The sequence below is a fragment of the Equus asinus genome, chromosome 17 (genome assembly GCF_041296235.1).
Source record: "Equus asinus isolate D_3611 breed Donkey chromosome 17, EquAss-T2T_v2, whole genome shotgun sequence".
NCBI classification, from domain to species: domain Eukaryota; kingdom Metazoa; phylum Chordata; class Mammalia; order Perissodactyla; family Equidae; genus Equus; species Equus asinus.
In genome coordinates this window covers 19,082,597-19,093,750 of record NC_091806.1, presented here as the reverse complement: position 1 = coordinate 19,093,750, position 11,154 = coordinate 19,082,597, and positions in this window count along the sequence as shown.

Here is an 11,154-nt window from a genome sequence, read left to right as displayed (position 1 = left end):
TTTCATCTACTTATTGGCCATTTGTATGCCTTCTTTGGAGAAATTTCTATTCAAGTCCTTTGCCCAATCTTCTTTTAATTGGGCTACTTTTGCTGTTGAGTTGTACTAGTTATTTATTGATTTTAGATATTAACCCCTCATCAAATATATAGTTTTCAAATATTTTCTAACATTTTATAGATCAACTTTTCACTCTTCTTTCCTTTGTTGTACAGAAGCTTTTTAGTTTGATGTAGTCCAATTCATCTATTTTTAATTTTGTTGCCTGTGCTTTTAGCGTCATATCCAAGAAATCATTGATCAGTCCAACGTCAGGAAGGTTTCCTGCTAAGTTTTCTTCTAAGACTTTTATAGTTTCAGGTTTTATGTTTACATTTTTATCCTACTTGAGTAGATTTTTGTGTACGGTGTAAGATAAGGGTCCAATTTCATTCTGATCTGTGTGGATACCCAGTTCCAAGCACCATTTATTGAAGAGTTTATCCTTTCCCAACTGTATATTCTTGGCACCCTTGTCAAAGATCTGTTGAAAAGGTATATATATTTACACATATGCATGGTTTTATTGCTGGGTTATCTATTCTGTTCCATTACTCATATGTCTGTCTTTATGCCAGTACCAGACTGTCTTAGATACTGTAGCTTTGTAATATAGTTTGAAATCAGGAAGTGGAATGCTTCCAGCATTCTTCTTTCTTACAATTGCTTTGGCTATTAGGCATCTTTTGTTGTTTCATCTGAATTTTAGGATTATTTTCTGGTTCTGTGAAAAATGCCATTGAGGTATTGATGTGAGGGGCCAGCCTGGGGGCACAGCAGTTAACTTCTCACTTTCCGTTTCATCCCGGGTGCGGACATGGCACTGCTTGGCAAGCCATGCTGTGGTAGGTGTCTCACATATAAAGTAGAGGAAAATGGGCACGGATGTTAGCTCAGGGCCAGTCTTCCTCATCAAAAAGAGGATGATTGGCAGCAGATGTTAGCTCAGGGCTAATCTTCCTCAAAATTTAATAAAATAAAATTAAATTAAAAAAGATATTGATGTGGATTGCAGTGACTATAGATTTCATTGAGTAGCATGGACATCTTGACATTATTGAGTCTTACAATCCATGGGCATGGGATATCTTTGCATTTATTTGCATCCCTTTTGCTTTCAGCAATGCTTTGCACTTCTCAGTTTGCTAGTCTTTTATCTTTTTAGTTGTTTATTTCTAAGTAGTTTATTCTTTTTGAGGCTATTGCAAATTGGGTTTTTTTCTTAATTTACTTTTTGGATAGTATGTTATTAGTGCATAAAAATGCAAATAACTTTTGTATGTTGATTTTGTATCCTGTTATTTTACTGAGTTTATTAGGGTGAGCAAATAATAGATAATAGATGATCTGAACAAAAATCCCAATTTGCTTATTAGTTGAGGGAGTTCCTTAGTGATTTACACAAATAAGATTATGTCATCTGAAAACCGTAATACCTTTACTTCTTACTTTCTGACTTGGATACCTTTTATTGCTTTTGTTTGCCTAATTGCTCTGGCTAGAACTTTCAGTACTATTTCAAACGTAAATGGTGAGAGTGTGAATTGTTCCTTGTTCCCAATCTTAGAGGCAAAGCTTCACTTGTTCATTCATTGAGTTGTTGAAGAAAGAAGTTGTTCAGTTGTTGACTATGATGTCTGTGGGCTTGTTTCACATAGCCTTTATTATGTTGAGGTAATTTCCTTCTAATCCTAGTTTGTTAAGAGTTTTTATCGTGGCAAGGTATTGGATGTTTTCAGATGCTTTTTACGCATCTATTGATAAGATCATATGACTTTTATCCTTCATCCTGTTAATGTGGTGTATCACATTTATTGATTTTTGTATGTTGAACTATGCCTCCCAGGAATAAATCCCACTTGGCTTCGGCGTATGATCCTTTTAACATGCTGTTGAATTCACTTTGCTAGTACTTTGTTGAGTATTTTTGCATTTCTATCGTGCAGTGATTTTGGCCTGTGGTTTTCTTTTCTTGTGGTGTCTTTATTTGGCTTTGGTAACAGAGTAATGCTGGCCTTGTGAAACAAATTTAGAAGTGTTCTTTCCTCTTTAATTTTTTGCAAGAGTTTGAGAAAGACAGACATTAATTCTTCTTTAAATTTTTGGTAGAATTCACCAGTGAAGCCATCTGGTCTTGAACTTTTCTTTCCTGAGAGGGTTTTGATTATTGATTCAATTTCCTTGCTCATTATTGGTCTATTCAGATTATCTATTTCTTCATGATTCAAATTTGGTAGCTAGTATATTTCTAGAAATTTATTCATTTCATCTAGGTTATCCAATTTGTTGGCATAAAATTGTTCATAGTAGTCTCTTATAGTATTTCTATTTTTGTGGCATGAGGTGTAAGGTCTCGTCTTACATTTCTGATTTTGAGTTTTCCTCTCTTTTTCCTCAGTCTAGCTAAAGTTTGCCAATTCTGATTATCTTTTCAAATAGCCAACTCTTAGTTTCACTGATTTTTTCTACTGTTGTTCTAGTCTCTATTTCATTTATTTCTGTTCTACTTTCATTATTCCTTCCTTTGCTAACTTTGGGTTTAGTTATTCTTTTTTTCTCATTTTTCGAGGTATAATATTAGCTTTATTTGAGATATTTCTTTTTTTTAGTGTAGATATTTATTTCTATAAACTTACCTCTTAATATTACTCTCACCACTTCCCATAGGTTTTGGTATGTTATGTTTTAATATTTCTTTGTTTTGAGATATTTTCTGATTCTCCCTTTTATTTCTTCTTTGATCTATTGGTTTTACCTGAGTGTGTTATTTAATTTCCAAGTATTTATGAATTTTCCAGTTTTACTTCTGCTCTTGATTTTTGGTTTCTATCTATTTTGTTCAGAAAGATACTTTGTATGATTTCAATCTTCTTAATTTTTTAAGTCAAGTTTTGTGGGCTAAGATATGATCTAACCTGTGTAATCTTCTATGTGCACTTGAGAAGAATATATATTCTGTGCTAATGGATGGAATGTTTTGTATATATCTGTTAGGTCCATTTGGTCTATAATGTTGTTCAAGTCCATTTTGTTCTTATTGATTTTCTGTCTGGATGTTCTATCTATCAGGAAAATGAAGTATTGAAGTTTCCTATTACTATTATCACATTGTTTTCTATTTCTGCATTCAGATCTAATAATATGTGCTTAATATATTTAAGTGTTCCAGTGTTGGATGCATGTATATTTCTAATTATTATTTCTTCCTTTTGAACTGACTCTTTTATCATTATGTAAAGTTTTCCATTGTCTCTTGTGAAAGTTTTGTCTTAAAGTCTGTTTTGCCTGTCATAAGCATGGACACCCTTTCTCTATTTTCATGACCATTTGCATGAAATATCTTTTTTCATCACTTTGCTTTGAACCTATGTGTGTCCTTAAGCCTTAGGTGAGTATCTTGTATATAGTGATGATATAAGCAAAAGACTAACACTGGAGTAAGCATCAACTCCACCCTGTTCCATTATCCTCCATGGAAAAGTGCACCAGTCAAAAATAAAATGGATCAGCATAGATGTGTAGGTCATCTCACTACTGAGGGAACCCTGAACAAGAAGATTCCTGCAGTTTTATGGAGCCAGACTCCTCATATAGAAAACCTAAGAGTATAAACAACTATTATACATAAGAAGTGAATTTAGCAAGTATAGTGGATAAACACATAACCTTGGCCAGCAACCCAACTTTCACTCTCGATCCAAACAATGAAACAGAACCTCAAATATAATTCTTCCTAATTTCCTCCTCCAACCTATCAGCTCCTAGAAATATGAACCTGCCTCTACTTCTCATATAGTCTTTCAACTGATATTACAATCCTGGTGCAAGAACAGTAGAACTTAAGGAAAAAAGTATAGCATTTGATACAAGCAAACACTGGGTTTGAATTTGGATTTTGGCTCAGCCATTAAATTGGTATCTGCTTCCTTAGCTCTAAAGTGGGGACAATAATATATACTTTCAGAGTTACAGTTGTGATCATCAAAAACTGAAACCATATATTCTAACATATAGTGCTCAGTAGGACGAGGTCCGTGGTATAAGGACTTTCAAAAATTCTCTCCTCCACTAAAGCAATAAGAATACTGAAAAAATTGTCAGAATCAACATTTTCAGAGTTCTGAAAGGTTCCCAAAGACTTGTAACATTTCAAGGAGTTCATATTCAAGAAGAATCACTAAATCTCAGTAACAACAGTAAGGTTTGCAACATTCAACTTGACCTATTTCCATGTCCCCTCCCCAGCTCCTCAGTAACCTTACTGTTACAGCCTGGAATCATAGTGAAAACCAGCATCCCGTAAGCCGCTGGAGGGGGCAAAATGGGATTGAAGATCCTCTAAAGCCCTTTTCTCAGAAAAGTATCATTATTTAGCCTGTCTGTCAGTTTATTGGAACACCTAACTCACAAGACTCTCTTTGTTTAATTTGACTTGGAGCCTCTTCCTGGGGGAATATGTTAAAAACAAAGAGAGGTAACTCTTGAACATGGTGGCAGTCTTAGGTAGTGGATAATAGTTGGAGCAAACAAAAGACTAAGATACCACAAGGGGATTTGAAATTATATGACACTATGACATATTTCTGGGAATTAGAAAGGTATGTTTATGAGTAGAGCTGTGCATAAGCCCAGACTGTGTGCACATTCAGGAAAGACTACACTTTCACCTCTGGCTCACCCTGACACTCTGTGGAAGTAATAATAAAGACTAAATTAAACTTGTAAACTATGTGGCTGAGAGATGAAGGTATGACTCAATATGGACATAACACCCTTTGGCAAAGATTGGAAGACTTATTGGTTCTAGGAATCTAAGAACATTATTTAAGATGAATGTAAACAAGAAGCGGATTCTTTGAAAAGATCACTAAAGTGACAAAACTAGCTAAATTGACTAAAAGGCAAGACAGAAGACTCAATTTACTAAAATCAGGAATGAAAGAGGGGATATTGCTACCAACCTTACAGGAATAAAAAAAGACTATGAGGGGATATTATGAACAGTTATATGCCAACAATTTATATAACTTTGATGAAATGGACAAATTATTAGGAAAACACAAAATACTGAAACTGCCTCAAGTGAAATATAACAAGAGATTGAAATAGTAACAAAAAAATAAAACTTCCTGCAAACGAAACCTTAGAGGAGATGGCTTCACTGGTGAATTTTATCAAACATTTAACACAACTTCTTCACAAACTCTTCCAAAAAATAGAAGAGGAGGGAAAACTTCCCAACACATTCTATAAGACCAGTATAACTCTGCTATCAAAACTAGACAGGGTCTGGCCCCATGGCTAGGTGGTTAAGTTTCCATACCACTTTGAGAGCCCAAGGTTTTGCTGGCTAAGATCCTGGGCGTGGACATGGCACTGCTCATCAAGCCATGCTGAGGCATCATCCCACATAGCACAACCAGAGGCACTTACAACTAGAATATACAACTGTGTACTGGTAGGCTTTGGGGATAAGAATAACAAGCAGAAGGAGAAGGAGAAGATTGGCAGCAGATGTTAGCTCAGGTGCCAATATTCTTCTAAAAAGCAAAAAAAATAAAAAACCAAGCTAGACAAAGACATCATGAGAAAAGAGCTACAGTCTACATCTCTAATGAATATAGACACAAAAATCCCCAACAGAATACTAACAATCTTAAGCTAGTAGTCTATGGAAAGGATTATGTAGCAAAAGCAACTGAGATTTATCCCAGGAATGCAATGTTGGTTCAATATATGAAAATCAATCAATATAACAAACCATATTAATAGAAGAAAGGACATAGTTCTCTGTAGTGATAATTGCTATTGTTATGTTTTCCCCAGTTCTCCATCCACTGCCTAGCCATATATTTAACTATAGCAGCTGCTTCAACTCTGATGAAACTGGTTTAAACAATGCCCTCTCCTCTATGCTGCACAGTACCCTTTACAGTATGTGTTTGAAGATGATAGAATATATTTGGCTGCTCCAAGAACCACTATCCTGAGGTATGTGTGAAGAAAATTTGAAGAAATCTGTTCACCTAACATTTCTTTCATTGAATGACTGGTGGAATTCCTAGACCTCCAAGAAAAGTCAATGGAAAATCATAAAAATCTGTCTTTTTAGATTTTGACACTGGACAATTTGGCACTGGGAATTTAGCCTCCACTTGGCCTCAAACTCTAGATATCTAGATATCACTCTCCCTGGAAATATATCAAGTCCCAATATTCCTATGAACAGAGTATGTCTTGATGTGTTTATAGTACAGTTGAGGATTGACACAGTATCTCAAGCTCTGATGATCGCAGCCAGTGAGGAAATTTCCCCAGGGACAGGCAACCTGAATGAAACCTCATGTTGTTATTTACACAGAACTTAGACTCCTTCATGCTCCAGTTCATGGTATCCAAAGGCTTATAAGAGGAGTGCATTACCACATAGTTTTCCATACCAGGAATGTAGGCTGTTAATACATAAGTTTAAAGTGTAGGGATAAGAACGATTCAGGTGAAGATGTGTCTGTTGTTCATAGATGAGTTCTCCCAAATATCTGCTTCTAAGGTGAAATCTTTAAAAAACAGAGATAATTTGTAGGAGGGCAAAAACATTAGAGAGAAAGACAGGTCATTTAATGTGCTCAGTATCTTCTCTAAACACTGTGATTCAAGAAGAAACAGCTTTCTTATTTTAAGAGCAGAATAAGAGGGGGTTATTAAGTGAGAGAAATAGTTTTGTTTCTTATTGTATAGTTAGATAGCTCTGTGCTGAAGATCAGAAGATCCTCCTTAGTACATAAGTACTTTGGGTTTCAAATTCACCATAGCATTTTCTTTTCTTTTGACTTAAATTTCCAAGGCATTAGAGCATTGAAATGTATGTTGAATCAATTTGAATAAAGTTGTGCCACCTTGACATCCTCTGCTTCCTGTAACATTGCCCAGTCAGTGGAGACTTGAGAAATATACATTACATGACAAGATGTTTGAACAGCTACTTATAATGGTTATTTCTTATTCCTGAATACATTGGGCAACCTCCTTAACTACAGAGGCAATCATGGTAAGTTAACTAGAATTGCTGATTTTTAAAAAGCCAGTTTTTCACATTTTCATCTTCCCCTAAGGGGTTTATAATTAAAATCCCTGAAGCATTACTTTCTGATATTTGATAGGGTATCACTTTTTAGATATTTTACAGAAATATTTGTTCTCACTGTGTACGGATAGATCTATAATTTATCAGAAATACGTTTACATTTTATGGATTCTGAGTCAATTTCTAGGTCTTTGAGTGTTCACACAGTGAAGTAATGCAGCAGAGTGTAGCTGGATGAGTCATTGAGGGATTCTTCCAAAGATAGAACATATTGTATGATAGTTTAGATAGTCAGAGATTGGCTTCTGTATAGTCACTCATTTCCTTGAAATAATGGTCTGACTTTGACAATTTCCAGGAATAAAAAAACTTTGAACTGATAAGAGAAGATATGAGAGGCATATGAGAATAAAGGAGGCAAATTTGAGGTGAAGCTGAGATAAGGTGTGCAACTTTCATTGTGGTAAAGGCAGGTCAACATGGGAGAAAGGAGAAGGACAGCATATGGATTATGTTTTCTGATGGAAATATACAGATCTAAAACTGACATCCCAAAGGAGAATGCATGAAAATATAGGATATGCAAGAAAGAATGTACTCTTTGCTGTGGTTAGGAAAAGATATTAAACTCCAAGATGGAGGGAACTTTTTATTCTGACTATTCAAACTTTCTTAGATTTTGTTCTAGCCAGGCAAGACCTTATTTCTGCTACAAGGAATGTGGTCCCAGTATTATGACTGAATCTCTGCATCCTTGAAATCAGACTTAGCCATTTTTTTTTTGAGTGTCAAGACAGGTATTGCTAAAGATGAGAGATGAAAGTAAATTCCCTTTGTCACTTTAGGGTGATTTTTCCTTGTATTCACTAATCTTAAGGCATCTTTAGGAAGACAAGATGTGGTGGTGAAAAAAAATCACTGTATTGGATATTAGAAGACCTAGATTTGTGTTGTGGTCTACTTCTAATCAATTAGCCACATTTTCATGGACTTTATTTGTCTGGGCCTCAGTGTCTTCATCTTTAAAGATCATATATACTGATAAAATGAAAGGCAGTGGAGGATTTTTAGTAGACAATAATTCTAGCGTCTTGTTCACTGGAACCTGAAACTCATTAACTTCTGACTCTGCATTTCATAGCTTAGCAAAAGAACTGCTATAGATTACATATAGTCACAGATCTGTGACAGGAAAAGAAATTGATCTTGTGTTTGAGTCTGCCAATTGACACAGGGCATTAAAGATATTAATTTAGATATAAGATCAAGTTGTTTTGTTTGTATGTTTGCTTCTGTGTAGTGTGGGACAAAAGGAGGCATATTAAAACTGTAAAAGAGAACAGCTTTTTAAATATATTCTAATTACTTCAAGATTTGTAATAAACTGAGGTAACGAGTGAAATAATAAAGATGAATGAGTCAAATTTTGTGTTTGTTGTCTGTTTTATCATGAAATATGTTATTCATAGACCATCAGAAAATTATAAAACATATTACTTGTTTCTTGGTTCTCCCAAGGGCCATCTCTTCTAGAGAAGAGCTGCCAATTAGAAGTGTATTCAACTTTCTTCTCGAGGTCTCTTGCCCTTGGAAGAATTCTATGATACATCAGGATATCTAGAAGGGAGACCACTATCTTGGGGCTTGGAACTCTAAAGCTAGCTTCTAAATGAAGCATTTGTGGGATCATCCGGAAGACGTTTTCTTTCCATGTACCTCATTATCTGACTTGCCTACCTGTAACAGGAACAATTCGCATTACCTTCACTGCCTTTTTGCTTTAAAGATACATTAAGATAAAGAGAATTAAAGAATCTAAGGCCCGGAAAAAAGTGAGAGTTAATAATGGCAAAACTTAGTTTTAAATACTGTCTTAAAGTTTAATTGAGCCATATGTGTAATCCTCATCAAGTAAATGGAAATAGATTTTTCAGTAAACTGATCCAGTTGATTATTCAAACTTGTTCATTGACTATCAGTATCAGTGATAGAAGTTAAAATCAGAGATCAATAATCTTTGATTAACAGACTAAAGATGGCAATTAGGATGATTGTAAATGATCTATGGGGTAAGTCAGGGCAGGCTCACTTTGTCCAGATCTCCTCAAAACAGTTAATGCCCAGTCAGGCCCTCATTCTATGTCCATTTGGTGAACTAGGAAGAATTTCATGAATACATTAAAGCAGTTAATTCATTTATATTCAGATAATATTTCCTGGGGTCCCATCATGTGACGTTGTACAATTCTCTATGTTTGTTTTCCTTATACGTTCCACTCAATTAAAAAATTCGTGGCTTAAACTTCAGACCTCTTAGAAAACATGGAAATTATATTTATTTTTGCATCATAAAATTAGTAATAGAAGGTGTAGAAATTTGGAAAATACTAAAAAGTATAAGGAAAGAAAAGATCACATATAATCTTACATCCAGGAGTAAATGTCCTAAATATATTAATTTTTTTCTCATAAACTTTTGTATGCAAGCATTTTAACATAGATGAAATAAAACCCATATAAAATTTTATGAGAAATACTTGAATTTGAATTTTATTCCTAAAATATACATATAAAACCTATAATCTTCAAATACTAATTATTTAACTATCACTCACTAGCTTTTCAACTATAGTATATTTACACAATTATAATTAGGATATACAGGATTAGGATTAGGATTAATTAGATATAATTCATCTCATTCCACATATTTTTTTCTAAGTCTTGTTAGTCTCCCAAATTATTACTTCTAATGACTACATTTTCCATTATATTGATGTTCGAACAAAGTTTTGTAAAGATTACTCTGACCCAGGGAAATGGAGTTCATTTCTTCTGGGTGTCCTATGTCTTATAAGAATATTTTTGAGGCCAGGATAATAAAAGACTGAGAGAGTGAACTAAGAAACTTTTGAGTTATCTATTCCTGGGGAGTTTTGTGAAGAGAAGGAATCTTAGGTGAGATTGTCAGAGTACTGTTAAAAGGCAGAGTTTTGGATTATTTAATTCTTTTAGTTCTTTCTTTTCTTTCGTATTTTTAAGGAAAGCATTCCTTCTTGAAGTTTTTATCACTTATACCACATAGATGGAGAATAAAAGAAATGTGACTGAATTCATTTTAATAGGTCTTACACAGAGCCCCAAAATGCAGAAACTAGTGTTTGTGGTATTTTTGGTTCTATACATGGTAATGTTCTAAGGTAACCTGCTCATTGTGGTTACCATTAGCACCAGCCACCCTCTGAACTCCCCATGTACTTCTTCCTGACCCACCTTTCCTTGATAGATGCAATTTATTTTTCTTCTTCAGCTCCTAAGCTGATTGTAGACTCCCTTAATGAGAAGAAAACTATCTCCTTTAATGGGTATATGGCTCAAGTCTAGGCAGAAAATACTTTTGGTGCTACTGAGATCATCTTGCTGATTGTGATGGTTTATGCGTACTATGATGCCGTCTTCAAACCTCTGCGCTATATGACTGTCATGAGCCACAGGCTGTACATTCTCTTGCTTTGAGTAGCCTGCACACAAGAATTTCTCCATGCAACAATTCAGATCCTCTTTATAGTCTGGCTGCCTTTCTGTGTCCCCAATGTCATAGATCACTTCATGTGTGGCTTGTACCCTTTTTGAAACTTTTCTGCATGGACACTCATACCCTTGGTCTCTGCTGCTATTATCAGTGGATTCACATGCCTGTTAAACATCCTTCTCTTAGTATTCTCCTATGTGATCCTCTTGTGCTCCCTAAAGAACTATAGCTTGGAGTGGAGGCACAAAGCCCTCTCCATCTGTATCTCTCACATCACAGTAGTAGTCTTATATTTTGTGCCCTGCATATTTGTGTGTTTGTGCCCAGTGACCACTCTGACCATTGATAAAACTGTGGCTGTCTTTTATACTATAGGGGCCCCTATGCTAAATCCCTAAACCATGCCCTCAGAAATGCAGGTGTGAAAAACTCTGAGGAAGCTCTGGTGGAGAAAACTGACTTCAGATAATGATAAGCAGAATCATTGAGCATTACAGAT